Genomic DNA, 16,344 nt, shown 5'->3' with positions numbered 1-16,344 from the left:
CATGACTTGTATCCGAATAAGAAGATAAAAGACGTTGGACGACTCACAACAGTGACGCTGACGTAAGAGGATCTCGATGCACTAATATAAGCTCGAGTGATAAAGATATTGGAACAACAACAACAGGCGTTGGTCGATCGGCCAACGCATGAGCCTACTGCCTCTGCAGTAGGTCGACAGGTTGAAAGAGACAGAGAAGATCAAGCGGATAAACTTTCCGCTCGGGAGCCAAATAGGAGACCGATCGGCTCCTATGAGGGCGCCGGTAATGCACCAATTCCCTTCAACCGAGCGCTATCATGAGCTTCCCCAGAAGAAAGTGTTAGGATCCTTGACGACCGACTAGAGGGGGGTGAATAGCCCTTGCACAAATGAAACAAAAGAACAACCTTTCTTGGACAACTAACTTAATTAAATAATAAGGAAATAAAAAAGATAGAGGCACAGAAATTTTTACTTGTTTACAATCGCGGAGGTTGTTAATCTAAGAAAGTAGAGCGCCTTAATATCTCATTCAAGCGGAAAAGTCTCTTTACAACAATGATTGCACAAAAACAAAAAGCTAAATGGAAAATTGGAAACGTACAAGTGTTGTTTCTCAAAATGCTTGTTGTTTTTAGTTTCTTGGACCAAGGCTGTATTTATAGCCTTGGTCGGGGCGCTTGGAAGGGTTCCAGGCGTTTGGAAAGAGATAAAATTTTATCCCCTTTGCAACGGATCGCAATCAAATGCGATCCGAATAAAACTCCGTTCCGAACGCCCGGACCAGGAAAGTCAACCACCTTGAATTTTTCCAGCCCGGGCTTTCCGCTCCGGCTTCGCTTGCTTCGGTCCGGGTCTTCCGCTCGCTTGGGTGATTTCGGCCATCCAGAATAGGGCTCACCCAAATCGAACTTCCAGCCTTCTCGAGCAACCTTCCGCTCCGGCTTTTCGTCTCTCGGAAAAGTCGCGCGCCTCCTTCTCATTCCCTCGCGTACTCTTCCGCAGCACCTCGTCCCTTAGACGCACCGAGCCCGTCGACTTTCTCCCGTGCCGTCCTTCTCGCTAGCTGCGTCTTTTACTAGACTCTCTGTGCTCGTAAGTTCTTGCACACTTAAACACAAGGTTAAACACAACAGGACCTAACTTAACTTGTTTGATCACATCAAAATTATCTTGGGGTACCAATAGAAAGAGGCCGAGCGGATAGAGACCGGGGATCTTCTTCAGATGAGGTGCCCGTGCGGGATGCACGAAAGGGAAAAGTTGAGGGAAGACGACTCGCTCAAGTGGGTCAATCAACAATTTTCGGAGGGGATCCTAAATGACCCTCTACTAAAGCATTACACTCCGCTGACGATCAGGGAGTACAATGGAGCAACCGATCCCGACGACCATTTGGCCAAGTTTGACAACGCAACCACCCTTCACCAATATACGAACGGGGTGAAATGACGAGTCTTCCTTACCACTTTATCTAGATTGGCGCAACGATGGTTCAAACGATTACCGAACAGCTTGATCCACAACTTCAAGGACTTCCGAGCGGCATTCCTACATCACTTTGCTAGTAGTCGCCGCCACCAGAAGACGAGCGTGAATCTATTGTCGCTGAAGGAAGGGCTTCGAGAGGCCCTGAGGGCCTATATCCAACGCTTCAATCAGGTGGCACTGGACGTTCCAATAGTCTCCTCAAATGTGTTGGTGAACGCCTTCACCCAAGGGCTCACCGAGGGAGAGTTTTTTCGATCGCTCATTCGGCGGTCGCCTAAGGACTTTGGTCATCTCCAAAAGAAGGTCAATGAATACATTAATATGGAAGAAGCCCATGCAACAAAGAAGAAGGAGACGACCGCTGAGCCTACAGGAGCATCCGAGCAGCGTCAACCGAGCAGTCATCAACCATCTAAAGGGTCTCGATCGGGAGCCACTCCACACATAGTTTGTAGAATCGCGATCCTATGCAGGATCGATTTAGGGTCAGGATCGGATCGTAGAATCGTACGATCCTACCAAAAACCCTTAAAATCTTATCATATATGATTAATAATTAGAAAAAATGACTAAAGAACTCATTTACATATAAATAACTAACTAATTATATATATATATATATATATATATATATATATATACAATCATTTACATTCAACACCTCAAATTACATTACTACATGTACAAATTTAAATTAACTTGTAATTCAACTATCATTCTCGCATAGTAATAATATTTATATTTTTATATCATAAAATGAAAGAATATAAAATTTCTATTAACACAATAATAGTAACACATTCAATGTCAAAAATATTTTCTTGATTTATAAGATAATTTAATTTAAATGTCAACAAAGCTCCTAACGTATATAACAGAAGCTATTAAATCTTTTGATTCAAATATGAACGCTGGAAATAATCTTCTAAAGACTGGTTGATGCCATACAATACTAGACCATAGGTATCCAAAAACTTATTATTTTGGGGAAAAGAAATGACATAATATTATTGATAAAAAAACTAACTAAAAAATAATTAAACATATATTTAAATAATTTGAAACCCTAATAAAATGAAAAAAAAGATAATAAAAAAAGATAAAATCTTCTAGACATTCGAAAAGGATTTAAATGATATTTTTTGGGTTTAAAATAGGGTGGTTAAGGATAAACTTTGAAATTTATTAAAGATCTCTGAACGAGTTTTGATTTGATATATTATAGGCCCTGTGGTTCAATTCGAGTCAAAAGTTATGACCTCTCAAAGCTTCCACCGATCCTGCTCCGATTCTATTCTGATCCTGTTCCGATCCTACCGATTTTGTTCCGATCCTACCGATTCTACTGCGATCCTACTGCAAAAAATGATTTTGCATGATCCTAGATCGATTTTGGGTTTCCGGATCATAGGATTGTACGATCCTACGATCCGGATCGCGATTTTGCAAACTATGACTCCACACCAGGAGACTCGACCATATGCCGTACAGCAAGTGGCAACCACTCATCCAACAAGCAAGAGGTGGACACCGATGTTTTGCACCTTCCACCAGTCGACGACGCACAACACCAGAGACTGCTATAACCTGGTAGCTAGTAGGTCTATTCCGCGCAGATACCGCCGACGATAGCCACTTCCGGATCGACATCACCGAAGTCGATTTACAGAATGAAGGAATTCAGAAAGGACGATCGGGCCACGCCACCACCAACCACAAAGGAACCGAATCCCTACTCGAGCCTCCTCCAACTGGACCAGACCGTTTGCAAGGGAAGAAGAGAATCGAAGTAACGCAGCTCGGGGGGAGATAGGAATGATCGCTAGCAAGCCGACCGACGGAGATTCTAACCGAGTAAGGAAGTTGCATGCGCGGCGGCTCTAGATCTACATCGTTAGCTACAACAAGTAGAAAGTTGAGGGACCCGAGATTAGCTTTGAGCCTAAGGATTTGAAGGGAGTAGAGGTCCCCCACGATGATGCATTAATCATCCTAGCGGTAATTGCCAATTATACGGTCCATCGAACTTTTATTGATATAGGGAGCTCGGTGAATATCATATACAGGAAGACATTCGATCAATTGCAAATTGACCGGAGTGAACTACTGCCAATGTCGACTCCGCTCTACAGCTTCACGGGCAATGAAGTGTTGCCAATTGGCCAGATCAAGTTGGTCATCTCATTCGGAGAAGAACCCCTGAAGCGGATAAGGACCACAAATTTCATAGTGGTAGATGCACCCTCAACTTACAATGTCATTTTGGGGCGACCGACACTCAATGAGTTCCAAGCGGTGGTGTCCACCTACTGCCAGGAGATCAAATTCTCGGTGGACGGTAAGGTAGGAGAAGTCAGAGGAGACAGTTAGCCTCTTGGCGATGCTACGTCGAGATGGTCAGAACGGAAGCACGAGCCGCTCGGAAGACACCTCGCCTGGAGGTGAACGCCATCATTGAAAAACCCCACGCTGGTCTACGAAGAAAGAAGAAGTTCAGATCCACCCTAATCGCCCGGAAGCAACTACCTTCGTCACTGCCAATCTATAGGGTGAGAAAAAGATGGAGCTGGTAGCCTGTCTCAGACAGAATCACGATGTATTCGCTTGGTCGACACATGAGCTTTCCGGTATTTTACCAAGTGTGGCTCAACACGAGCTACACGTCTGACCGGACGCTCGACCAGTAAAACAAAAGAAAAGGGACTTCAGCATGGAACAAAACTTGATCATCCGAGTGGAGATAGAGAAATTGTTGGAGGCTGGCCACATGCGGGAGGTACAATTTTTGAGCTGACTTGCTAACATCGTACTGGTCCCCAAGCCGAGCAACAAATAAAGGGTTTGCATAGACTTTCATGACCTAAATAAAGCGTACGTGTCCGAAGGATTTCTATTCGCTACCCCGAATAGACCAGATGGTGGACTCTACGGCTGGCTATGAGCTGATCTGCATTCTCGACGCATATAAAGGTTATCACCAAGTGCCGCTCGCCCAAGAAGATCAAGAAAAGGTTGGCTTTATCATGACCGATGGAACATTCTGCTACAACGTCTTACCGTTCGGACTAAAGAATGCCGGCGCCACCTAGTAGAAGCTCATGAACAAGGTGTTCTGGCGGTAGATCAGCCGCAACATAAAGGTATATGTCGACGACATATTAATAAAATCTCCAAGAGTTATTGGTCTTTGCACATATATCAAGGAGACCTGCCAAACTCTGAGGGCTTATGGAGTAAAGCTGAACCCGAACAAGTGCTTGTTCGGTGCCAAGAGCGGCTAATTCCTGGGATACATCGTCACCAAGTGGGGGATTGAGGCGAATCCGAGCAAGGTCAAGGCTCTACAAGATATGACACCACCAAGCAACTTGAAGGAAGCCCAATGGCTGACCGGGTGTATTACCGCTCTGTCTAGATTCATATCTAAATCATCCGACCGGAGCCTACCATTTTTCAAGGTGCTGCGTCGGGTGACAAAATTCTAGTGGGATGAGGAGTGCGATCGGGCGTTCGAAGAGCTTAAAGATTATATCAACTCCTTGCCTATATTAACTAAGCCGAACACAAGAGAGCCGCTCTGGATCTATCTGTCGTCCACCGAGAATGCGATCGGCTCGGCATTAGTTAAGAAGAATGGGCAAGAGCAACATGACGTGTATTTTTTAAGTCGTATATTAAAAGGTGCCGAATCCCGCTACACTAGTTTAAAAAAATTAGTTTACACTTTGGTACTAGCCGCTCGGAGACTTCGCATGTACTTTCTCTCCCATCCAATCGTCGTGATGACCAACAGTACCTTGCGAAGAGTCTTTCTCAACCTAGAAGCATCCGGCCAGTTGATCAAGTGGACAACTGAACTAAGCGAGTTTGATATCCAATACCAGCCCCAAACGGCGATAAAAGCTCAGGTCTTGGCTGATTTTATCACAGAAATCCAGAACGATGAGCTAGAAGCCACTTGGAGAATATATGTTGATGGCTCTTCCACCTGACAAGGCAGCGGGATCGACATCCTGTCATTTCTCTAAGGGAAGACCGAATGCAACTTTCTGTTTGGCTGGATTATCGCGCCACCAATAATGAAGCTGAATATGAAGCCTTGATAGTCGGCTTACAAGCAACGAGGCATGTCGGAGCCACAAAGATCCTCATTCACTTAGACTCCCAGTTGGCCCCCAGCAGCTGATGGGGGCGTTCGAGATTAGCAGCCCCTACTCAAGTTATATGCAGAAGCCTTCGAGAAGCTAAAGACAAGTTTTCAAGAAGTCACTGTACAGAAGATGCCTCGATCGGACAATCAAGCAACAGATGAACTTGCTAAGTTAGCTAGTTCATTATCACCGGTAGTAATCAGCCAGCCGATTGAACAGGTTTCTTTGGTGGCACATATTGATCGGATGGAGGGAGTTGTCTTTCTGAGCGATTGGAGAACACCGTTAATCGAATTTCTTTGATCAGGTAGTGCGTCGACCGACCAGGAGGCGGCGCGACTATTAAACAAGAGGACAAGACAGTTCACCTTGGTTGGAGATTAGCTGTACAAAAGAGCCTTCTCTAGGCCCTTGTTCAAGTGTGTTGGACCAGAGGACGCAACGTACATATTGCAAGAGGTACACCAAGGCTCCTGTGGAAGCCATCCAAGCGGTCAGTCGCTAGCTCAAAAGATTCTTCTAGCCGGATACTTCTGGCCAACTCTCCAAGAGGATGCTGCTCAGACGACAATCACATGCCTGTCCTACCAAAAGTATCACAATATTTCACATCGACCGACCGAAGAGATGAAGTCATCCACGGTATCTTGCTCGTTCGACCAATGGGGCATGGGCATCGTAGGACTATTTCCCATGGCGACGGGTTAGCGAAGGTTCCTGCTCGTTGATGTGGACTACTTTTCAAAATGAGTGGAGGCTGAACCCCTGACAAAGATAAGTGAGCAGATGGTCATCAAGTTCATCTAGCAGAATATCCTCTGTCGGTTCGGCGTCCCTCGCCGGCTCGTCTCAGATAACGGGAGGCAGTTCGCGGGTCAGAAGCTCAAAAAGTGGTGCGAAGGCTATGACATCCAGCAGACCTTCACCTCAGTCGCCTACCCCCAAAGCAACAGCCAGGCGGAGGTCACAAACTGGGAGATCCTAAAAGGCTTACAAACTCGGCTCGACCACGTAGGAGGTAGTTGTTGGTTGCTACTCGAAATACCGTCCTAGTTCCCCTGTATAAAAATTTGTAAAAGCATAGAACTGTCCTAGCTACCCATGTGCTCTACTGAAGTTAAACTTGGATTGGAAACGATACTTAACATTTTTACTCCAAGTTTAACTGATGTGATATTCCTAAGTTAAATCATATTATAGAAGTTAATCAAATATCTATTTCAAAGATCGACTTCTAGGTTAAACATGGTGAGACACTAGGTCTTCTTGGGTATGAGATCATCCACCACTTCCTAGACAAAGCCTCACAAAGAAATCAGATATTTAACTTCTTACAGTAAACTAGGTTTAACTACAGAGACCTCAATAAAAGCACAATATCGAAACACAAAATTGATAACAAAAATGATAGCATAAAATTGATAGCCTCTTGTGTTTAGTTTTTCAAGATCTACACAAAGAACATGAACTAGTTATGATGCGGAAACAAATAACTTGTTATACCTTTCTTTGTAGCTAAAGACTTCTTGATCTTCTGTTGTATTCCTCTCCTCCTCTTGGATGTTGTGTGGGCAACAATCTACCAAGATGAGATCCACTCGAACCACTTCTCCTCCAAGACTCTCGAGCCACCAAGGGATGCCAAAATAGGAAATTTTCTTCCTCTTCTTCTCCTCCAAGCAACCGACCACCTATGTGCTCCTTCTCCTTTTCTTCTTCTTCTCCAAGCTTTGACCACTATGAGTAGATGAGGTGCCAGCCCTAGAGAGAAGAAAGGGAGGATAAAGAAAGGGTGCCGCCAGCCACAAGAGAAAGAAACCAAGGAGAAAGATGAGAAGCAAGGGTCGGCCACACCAAGGAAAAGAGAGGAGCTAAAAGAGATCAATTCCCCACCATAAGGCACCCTCTACCTCTCTTTTATAATCTTTGGTCACGACAAAAAGGGAAAGTTTTAAACATAATTAAAACTTCCTTATTTGTGGCCTCCCATTTAAAAAAGAAATTTTAACAACAATTAAAATCTCTCTTTTCTAAATTTTCGATTGTACATGACAATAAAGGAAAGTTTTAAAATTAATCTCTCTCTTTTAAAACATGTAGACAACTACAAAAAGGAAAGATTAACTAAAACTTCTCATTTTTAAATCATGGTTACAAAAAGAAAAAGTTTTATCAAAAATTAAAATATCTTTTTTAAACATTATAGATAACTACAAATAAGGAAAAATTTTAACAAAATTAAAATCTCTCTTTAATCTTTTGTAGATAGCTATAAAAGGAAAGATTTTAAAATTTTAAAACTCTCTTTTAAAGCCATGAGGATGGCTATAAAAGGAAATTAAAATCTTTCTTTTAACTACAAAAAAGGAAAGATTTTAACAAAATAAAATATCTCTTTTAACGATTGTAGATAACTAAATAAGGAAATATTTTAATAAAATTTTGTTTTAAACAAAACTTCCTTTTTCCTTTACCTATGGCCGACCCCGTGCTTGATCACCAAGCATGACTTGGCCGACCACTATATGAGCTCCAAAATAATGCTAGGCCGACCCCCTTGCTCCAAGCAAGGATGTGTCCGGCCCATTACTTGGGTAAGAAGTGGGCTTTGTGGATATAAGACATTATAGAGGCTACAACAGGGACCGAGAGGAGAAATTGGTTTTGGTCTCCCAATGAGCTTGAGCTTCCTGTGTTTGTCCCGAACACCCAACTCAAGTTCATCAATAATAACTCATACCACTAAAGAGTTATTATTGAACTACCGCACCAATCCCAAATTACATTATGGGCTCCTTCTTATCATGAGTGCATTAATCTCCTTGTGTTTAAGATATTGAATGCCCATTAATTAAATGAGTTACTGACAGCTCAATTAATTAATATCTAGCTCCAAGAGTAGTACCGCTTAACTTTATTGTCATGTCGGACTAAGTCCATCTGCAGGGTTTTACATGATAATCCTTATGAGCTCCTCAGGGAGACATTATCAACCTAGATTACTAGGACACAGTTTCCTTCTATAATCAACAACATATCATATAAATAATATTATTTCCCAACTTATCGGACTTATTGATTTATCGAATTAAATCTCACCCATTGATAAATTAAAGAAATAAATACTAAATATACTTGCTTGTTATTATATCGGGATTAAGAGCATACACTTCCATAATAACAGAGGTCTTGTTCTTTTATTAAATCAGTATAAAAAGAACTACCTCAAATGGTCCTGCTCAATACACCTAGTGCACTAGTGTAATTTTATAGTTAAGATAAACTAATACCAAATTACACTACAACCACTCCAATGGTTTGCCCCATTCCATCTTGGTTGTGAGCTACTATTTATAATTTATAAGGAACTGATAACATGATCTTCTGTGTGACACCTCACACCATGTTATCTACAATATAAATTAAATGGACAACTACATTTAACATAAATGCAGATATTTGACAAATGTAATTCTTATTTCAAACTAAGTGTTTATACAAAAAGTTAGATTTTTAGTATACATTCTAACAATCTCCCACTTATACTAAAAGACTATGCTGCCATACATCTTATTCCCATCCCCTCAACATGCCCATCAAAAGCTCTTGCCTTAAGGGTCTTAGTGAAAGGATCCAGGTTATCTCCTGATGCAATCTAGGCGACAACAACTTCTCCTCGTTATACTATGTCTCGTATTGGGTGGTACTTGCGCTCTATGTGTTTACTTGCCTTATGGGCTCATGGTTCCTTCGAGTTTGCTACTGCACCAAATAATTTTGGGCAAACCAGGAATCACATCTAAGTTCATCATGAAGTTACTGAGACATTCAGCTTCTATGGCTGCCTCTGAAGCTGCCACATACTCTGCTTCCATAGTGGAGTCTAAAACACATTTTTGTTTAACACTTCTCTATTGTTATGCCTCCATTTCCTAAAGTAAACACAAAACTCTGAGGTTGACTTACTATTGTCTCTATCTGATTGGAAATCCGAATCCGTGTAACCCACAGGGAGCGAGTCATCTGCCTGGTAAACCAGCATATAATCTCTAGTTCTTCTCAGGTACTTTAATATATGCTTTACGACAGTCCAATATCTTTGTCTTGGGTTACTTTGATATCTGCTAACCATGCTCACGACAAAACAAATATCTGGTCTCATATCATTGCATACATTAGGCTTCCTACAGCATAAGGAATTCCCTTCATTTCCTCTATCTCTTTTGATGTCTTAGGAGACATCTCTTTAGATAAAGATACTCTATGCTGAAAAGGTAGAAAACCTTTCTTGGAGTTTTGCATGCTAAAACGAGCTAGGATAGTATCGATATGAAGCTTGGGATAAGCATAATATTCTTTTCTTGCGATCCCTTATTACTTTGATCCCAAGAATATGTCCGCATTCTCCCAAGTCCTTCATATCGAATTGCTTGGACAACCATACACTTACTTCTGACAACACTTTGATATTGTTGCCAACTAACAAAATGTCATCTACATATAGTACAAGAAATACCACAACATTTCCATCACACTTCTTGTATACACAAGACTCATCCAAACACTGAATAAATCTATAAGACTGGATTACTTCATTAAACCGGATATTCTAAGATCTTGAAGCTTGCTTCAGTCCATAAATAGACCGATTGAGCTTACATATAAGATACTCTTTGCCCTTTGCAATAAACCCCTCTGGTTGCTTTATATAGATGTTTTCTTCAAGTCTTCCATTAAGGAAAGTTGTCTTGATATCCATTTGCCAAATCTCATAATCCATATGAGCAGTGATAGATAAAAGTATATGGATAAACTTAAGCATAGCTACCGGCAAAAAGATTTCCTCATAATTGATTCTCTCTTTCTGAGTATATCCTTTTGCAATAATCCTTGCTTTGAAAGTTTCTACCTTCCCGTCTGTTCCTCTTTTCCTTTTGTAGACTCATTTACACCTAATGACTTTTACACCATTTGGTAGTTCTACAAGCTCCCAGACCTACATAGATTCTATTTCAGAGTTCATTGCACTTTGCCAAGATGATGCATCTTTATCTTGGAGTGCTTCATCATATGTGCAGGAATCAGGTTCATGTTCACCAGGGATCAAGTCCAAGACTCTCCAAAAAATATGAATCTACTAGGTTGCCGAACAACCCTCCCACTACGACGTGGCACTGCTTGTAATTGTGCTCCCCGGTAAGTCTCTAAGGCCGCTCGGGAAGCCTCCAACTCTTCAACTTGGCCAGCTTTTCATCTTTGGTGTCGAGCTGGGCCTTCACTGCAGTTTGCTTGGTTGATCATCCATCTTGCTTGGCCGTCAGCACAGCTTCAACCTCCTTCAGATTCTGAGCCAACACCTGATACTCTTTATTTTTTTATCTCTAGATCTTCAATAGCTTAAAGCTTTTTGGTGTTGGCCGAGTGGATTTTAGACTCAAAGGAGGTAGCCTATTTATTAAATCGAGCCAGCTGCGTCACCTACTCGACGCTCTTGCCTTTCTCCGCCTCGAGTTGCTTGGAGCATTTATTTAGATTGACCCTTAACTGAGCCATCTCGACATTCATCTGCTCTAGTTGGGCTTGAGAAACAGATGACTGGCCGCTTGAAGCATGGAGCTGCTGGACTTCACACTCCAGGTAAGTGAGCCTATGACATATAACCACGCTTTCCACCCAATACTGCAAAGAACGTTAAACATTATACGAACAGAGCGGATGAACGAAAAGGAGAAAGATTTACATACCCCAGCAGACATCTTGGTGTGGCTATTCACCAGTTCCCCCGGAGCTACGACCACTGCGCGGGCTCGTGTGTCAGCCTATATCTGTGCGAGTGGCCCTTGTATTCTTATTTAATGTTCGGGGGTGAGGGACGCTGGGTCATCCGGATGGAGGTACTCGTCAGTCAGCAAATGGATAATTGTCGTTATAGATCTCTGGCCGCTTGGGCCAGAAGGTGCAGAAGATGTCCGGCCGGCAGGCAGTGAGGAGACTAGACGGATACGAGACACCTGTGCCATCAGTGGAGGTATGAAGGTGATCGATGGCGCGTAGATCATCCCTTGAGGCAACTCGGACAATGAAGGCATCTGGTCGGAGGACATCGATACAGGGAATTCCCCTAGACCTTGCTCAAGTGGTTGAAGGGAAGTCTCACCTCACTCGGATAGGGGTGGAAGAGTTTCACCCTGCTCAGATGGAGGACAAGAGTTGATCATTGAGGAGGTCTGTAGGGCCGAAGTAGTAGTGCAAGAAGAACCCTCTGTTCGATGCCTTTTTCGATGTTGAAGGGGCTCGTCGAAGGTAGCCAATTCTGAAGCTACCGCTATCGTGACCATAGACGACCGTTCGGGAAGAAGGTCAGTTGTGGCATCCGCCATGTCACTCGCAGCCGTCCGACTTCCACCAACGTCACTTCCTAGTGTTGGTGCGGTTAGCACTAACGGTCTAACCCAGGTTTTGATGAATGACAAAGTAGGTTAAGTTAGTTTCATTGTTATCTAACACTCTGACCGAGTGTGCAGGATAAGTTCAGACAGGTCGACGAGTTGACCTGATGTCTGGCACGAAGCCTAGCTAGGTCGACAGGCCGACCGGATAGCTGGCACAAAGTCCAAACGGGTCGACGGACTGACCGAATGTTTGGCATGAAGTCCAACTAGGTCGACGGGCTGATCGGATAGCTGGCACGAAGTCCAGATGGGTCGAAGGGCTGACTTGACGTCTGACAAGTAAGTAAAGGTAAGTCACTGGAGGAGAGTGACTGTGAGGACGCATTCCCGGGAAGGGAACTTAGGCGCCGATCCGACTTAGAACCATCTCGGAACTCTAAGTCGAGATCGTGACTAGATTCCGGTCTCGGAGAGACGGAATCTAATTAATGCTCTTTCTGTTAAACTATGAACTGTGCTAACAATCTATTTTACAGGATATATATTTGCCTCGGACTAACGTTTTCTTGCAGGTAGAAAACCGCTGGAAAACAGGGTCCGGGCGCCTGGGAGGTACCCGAGCGCCCGGAGGTACTCGAGCGCCCGGAGGTACTCGAGCGCCCGGAGGTAAAGTTTTATCCCCAACGTCGCTGTGCCACGTGGAGTTCGTTGGTTGGCTCGACTATGTCACTTCAGGGCGCCCCGAAGGGATGCGGGCACCCCAAACCTCCTATATAAGGAGGGTCAAGGCTGGAACTAGAACATCAACTCAAAAACTGAAGAACTGCTCTCCTGTGCTCTTGCGACGTTGAAGCTTCTCCGACAACGTGTTCTTTCATTTATTTTTATTATTGTCGATACTTCATTTCTTTTAGTATTTCCTATACTTTCAATTTGTAAAAACTTATTCTAATTGCTAGTGGATTGTCCATCCAAAGCACCCTTGTGTGCGGACCTTGGAGTAGGAGTCACCAAAGGCACCGGACCAAGTAAAAAGAACTTGTGTTAGCCTTACTCTTTTCTTGCTTATTCTTTTTCCGCTATGCTTACTATTTACAAAATTTTTTTATCGATATTCACCCCCTCTATCGATTCTTCACGATCCAACAAGTAGTATCAGAGCAAGTACCGCTCTGATTTGGTGCAACCACCAATCGAGTAAAGGGGGTGATCCAACAAGTGGTATCGATTCTTCACGCCTTTCGTTTTTTTCCTCCAAAACTGTTTTTGAAAAATACATCGTCATCTTTTCACCATTGCTTATTATTGACAAAATATTACATTTTCAAAATTTTGAAATAATATTTTTTATTAATATTTTTATTAATATTTTATTATTTTTCTCGAAATTAGTATAAGACTATTTTTTTTCCAGCACTGCTAATCCAAGACCAAGTCTTGGCACCACTTTTTAGTTTTCCATCTTCAACATTTAATGACTCTTCAAGAAGGATGGAACCCCCATGAACCACCACCATACGATCAAGAAGATTTCAACTACTGGAAGCAATAATGGAATGCTTCTTAGGAAGCTTAGATTTTGATTATGTGCTAATATTGAGAAAACCTTCTCAAGACTTGGAACTGAACAAAAATGTAAGTAAAATTATTTGTAATATTTTACCTAACAATATTTTATGCAGACTAGAAAAGTATAAGAATGCATATGAGCTTTGGACACAATTGATCAAACTTCACGAGGAGCCGTTGGAGTTGGACGATCAAGTCGAAATCGAATCCAAACTTGAGTCAAATCCAACAAAAAAACCTACTGAATTAGGGGTTGCGCTCAAGGTTAATAATATTTATCAAAATATCCCTGCTAATAGTAGTTTAAAGAATATACATGTTAATTTGGATATTTCTGAAAATATCTGTGAAAATAGTGTAGCTGACAATACTTGTAAAAATACCCCTAGGATATTTTCTGATAAATAAATCTAATTAATTTAGAAAATTCAGAAAATCTGAAATTAATTAATAACCCTAAAAATTCAAATTTAAACCTAAACAAATCTAAAAATTCAAATAATAATGATAAGGTCAATATTGATCTAGATACAATTAATAAATTGTTGAGTAATCTAGACAATATCAATTTAGAAAATCCTATCCAAACCCAAGATAATTTAATTAACAAAAAAAATTAAGTTTTAAAGATAAGACTTATCTAATAAATTCTACTAATTATATCAACTTAAAAGGTAAAGAAAATATAAGGATAAAATTAAACATTCTGATAAAATTAAAAATAAATTTAACAAACTTAAAATTAAATGTTAAAGATAAAATATTAAACAAAGTTAATCTAGAAAATTCAAAATTAACAGTTAATAAAAAGTTAAAAGATAAACCCTTTAAAGAAATATAATTTAAATAATTTGATTAATTCAAATTTAAAAATTAATAAAATCTCAATCATTAACGATCATCTATTAAATAAAGACAATTCAATTAACTCAATAAAATTAAAATTGAAAGAAAATTCAAATATTAAATACACTCTTTTAAAGAAAAATAATTTGACCAATTTAATGAATTCAAAATTAAAAACTTAAATTTAAATTATAAATTAAGCATTAAATCTTAACTAAAACTAAATTATACCAAAAAAAATCTTAAAAGGAAAATCAATAATTTAGGGGAGACTCTAGAATAGCTGGCACCTCCAAAAATAATTTACCCGACAGGGTAACTGAAACCAATCTACCCGGCAGGGTAATTGGGACTAGAGTAAAAGGGCAAGGTTTAACTTGACCAATGGTACTGGTGAAATTTTGGATGATAGTATGTTAGGGAAGCTTAGTCTATGCATGTCTAGGAAGATATTGTTTCAACTTGGTGCATTTAGCTAAGTGGAGCTAACCGAAACTACCTTTTATAGATCATAACCAGTTAGACCAAGGTTTTGTACTAAGTTCAGTGGATAGGGCTATTTGGAAAACCTCGAAGCCATGGTTACTCTAATGATGTCCAGGTGACTCACCATAACCCAGAAGTTTATCCAAAGAATGTTTGTTTGTTGAGCCCAAAGCTAAACCTAAATCTAACACAAAGTTAAATCAAATTCTAAAAAATTAAATCTAATTCATCTCACAAAATTATAGGATTTTCTAATTGAAAATTTAGATCGGATGAGATGACTATGGTTTAAAAATTAAATTAAATTAAATCTAATCTAATTAAATCCAATAAAAATTAAATTAATTTAACTAAAACTAAATAAAATTAAATTAATTTAACTTAAAAATTATTTTAAAAAATTCTTTAACTTTAAAAAAAATTATTTAAAAAATATTTTCAATTTTTTTTAAAAAAATTCTTTTAAAAATTATTTTTAAAAAAACTCTTTAAAAATCATTTTAAAAACTATTTAAAAATTCTTTTAAAAATTATTTAAAAATCATTTTAAAAATCTTTTAAAAAATCATTTAAAAATGTTTTTAAACATCTTTTAAAAATTATTTAAAAATCATTTTAAAAATCTTTTAAAAATTATTTAAAAAATCATTTTAAAAAATCTTTTAAAATTATTTAAAAAATCATTTAAAAAATTATTTTAAAATCATTTAAAAAATCTTTTAAAAAATGTCTTTTAAAATTATTTAAAAATCACTTTAAAAAATCTTATTTTTTAAAAAAATCTTATTTTTTAAAAAAATCATTTTAAAAATCTTTTAAAACTTCTTTTAAAAATTATTTAAAAAATCATTTAAAAAATATTTTAAAATTTATTTAAAAATTCTTTTAAAATTTATTTAAAAATTCTTTTAAATTCTTTGAAAATTATTAAAAAAAACTCTTTTAAAAATCATTTAAAAAACTATTTAAAAAATTCTTTTAAAAATGATTTAAAAAATCTTTTAAAAATCATTTAAAAAAATCTTTTAAATATTATTTTTCACTTTAATACAATTTTGTTAACGTAAAAAGAAAATATTATTAGTTAGACTTTAAACTTATTTTTAACCTTAAACATTATTTTAACCTTAAAATATTTTTAAACTTAATTTAACTTAACTGAAAATTAAAGCTTAAATTAAAACTTAATATTGAAATTACAATCAAACTTTAAAAATTTAACTTAAGCGTAAAATTAAACTTAAACTTAAATTAACCACTAATATTAATTTAAATCTAAAATCGAAACTGAATTAAACGTATGTTAATTGTCATTAAACATATTATAAAAATTATTTTAAAATCCTTTTAAACACTGTTTTAGAAATCCTGTTAGAAATTCCTTAAAAAAAATAAAAAAAAACTTTTAAATTCATTTAAAACTTAGA

The sequence above is a fragment of the Zingiber officinale genome, chromosome 4A (assembly GCF_018446385.1).
Source record: "Zingiber officinale cultivar Zhangliang chromosome 4A, Zo_v1.1, whole genome shotgun sequence".
Classification (NCBI taxonomy): domain Eukaryota; kingdom Viridiplantae; phylum Streptophyta; class Magnoliopsida; order Zingiberales; family Zingiberaceae; genus Zingiber; species Zingiber officinale.
Note: the sequence above shows the minus strand (reverse complement) of the source record.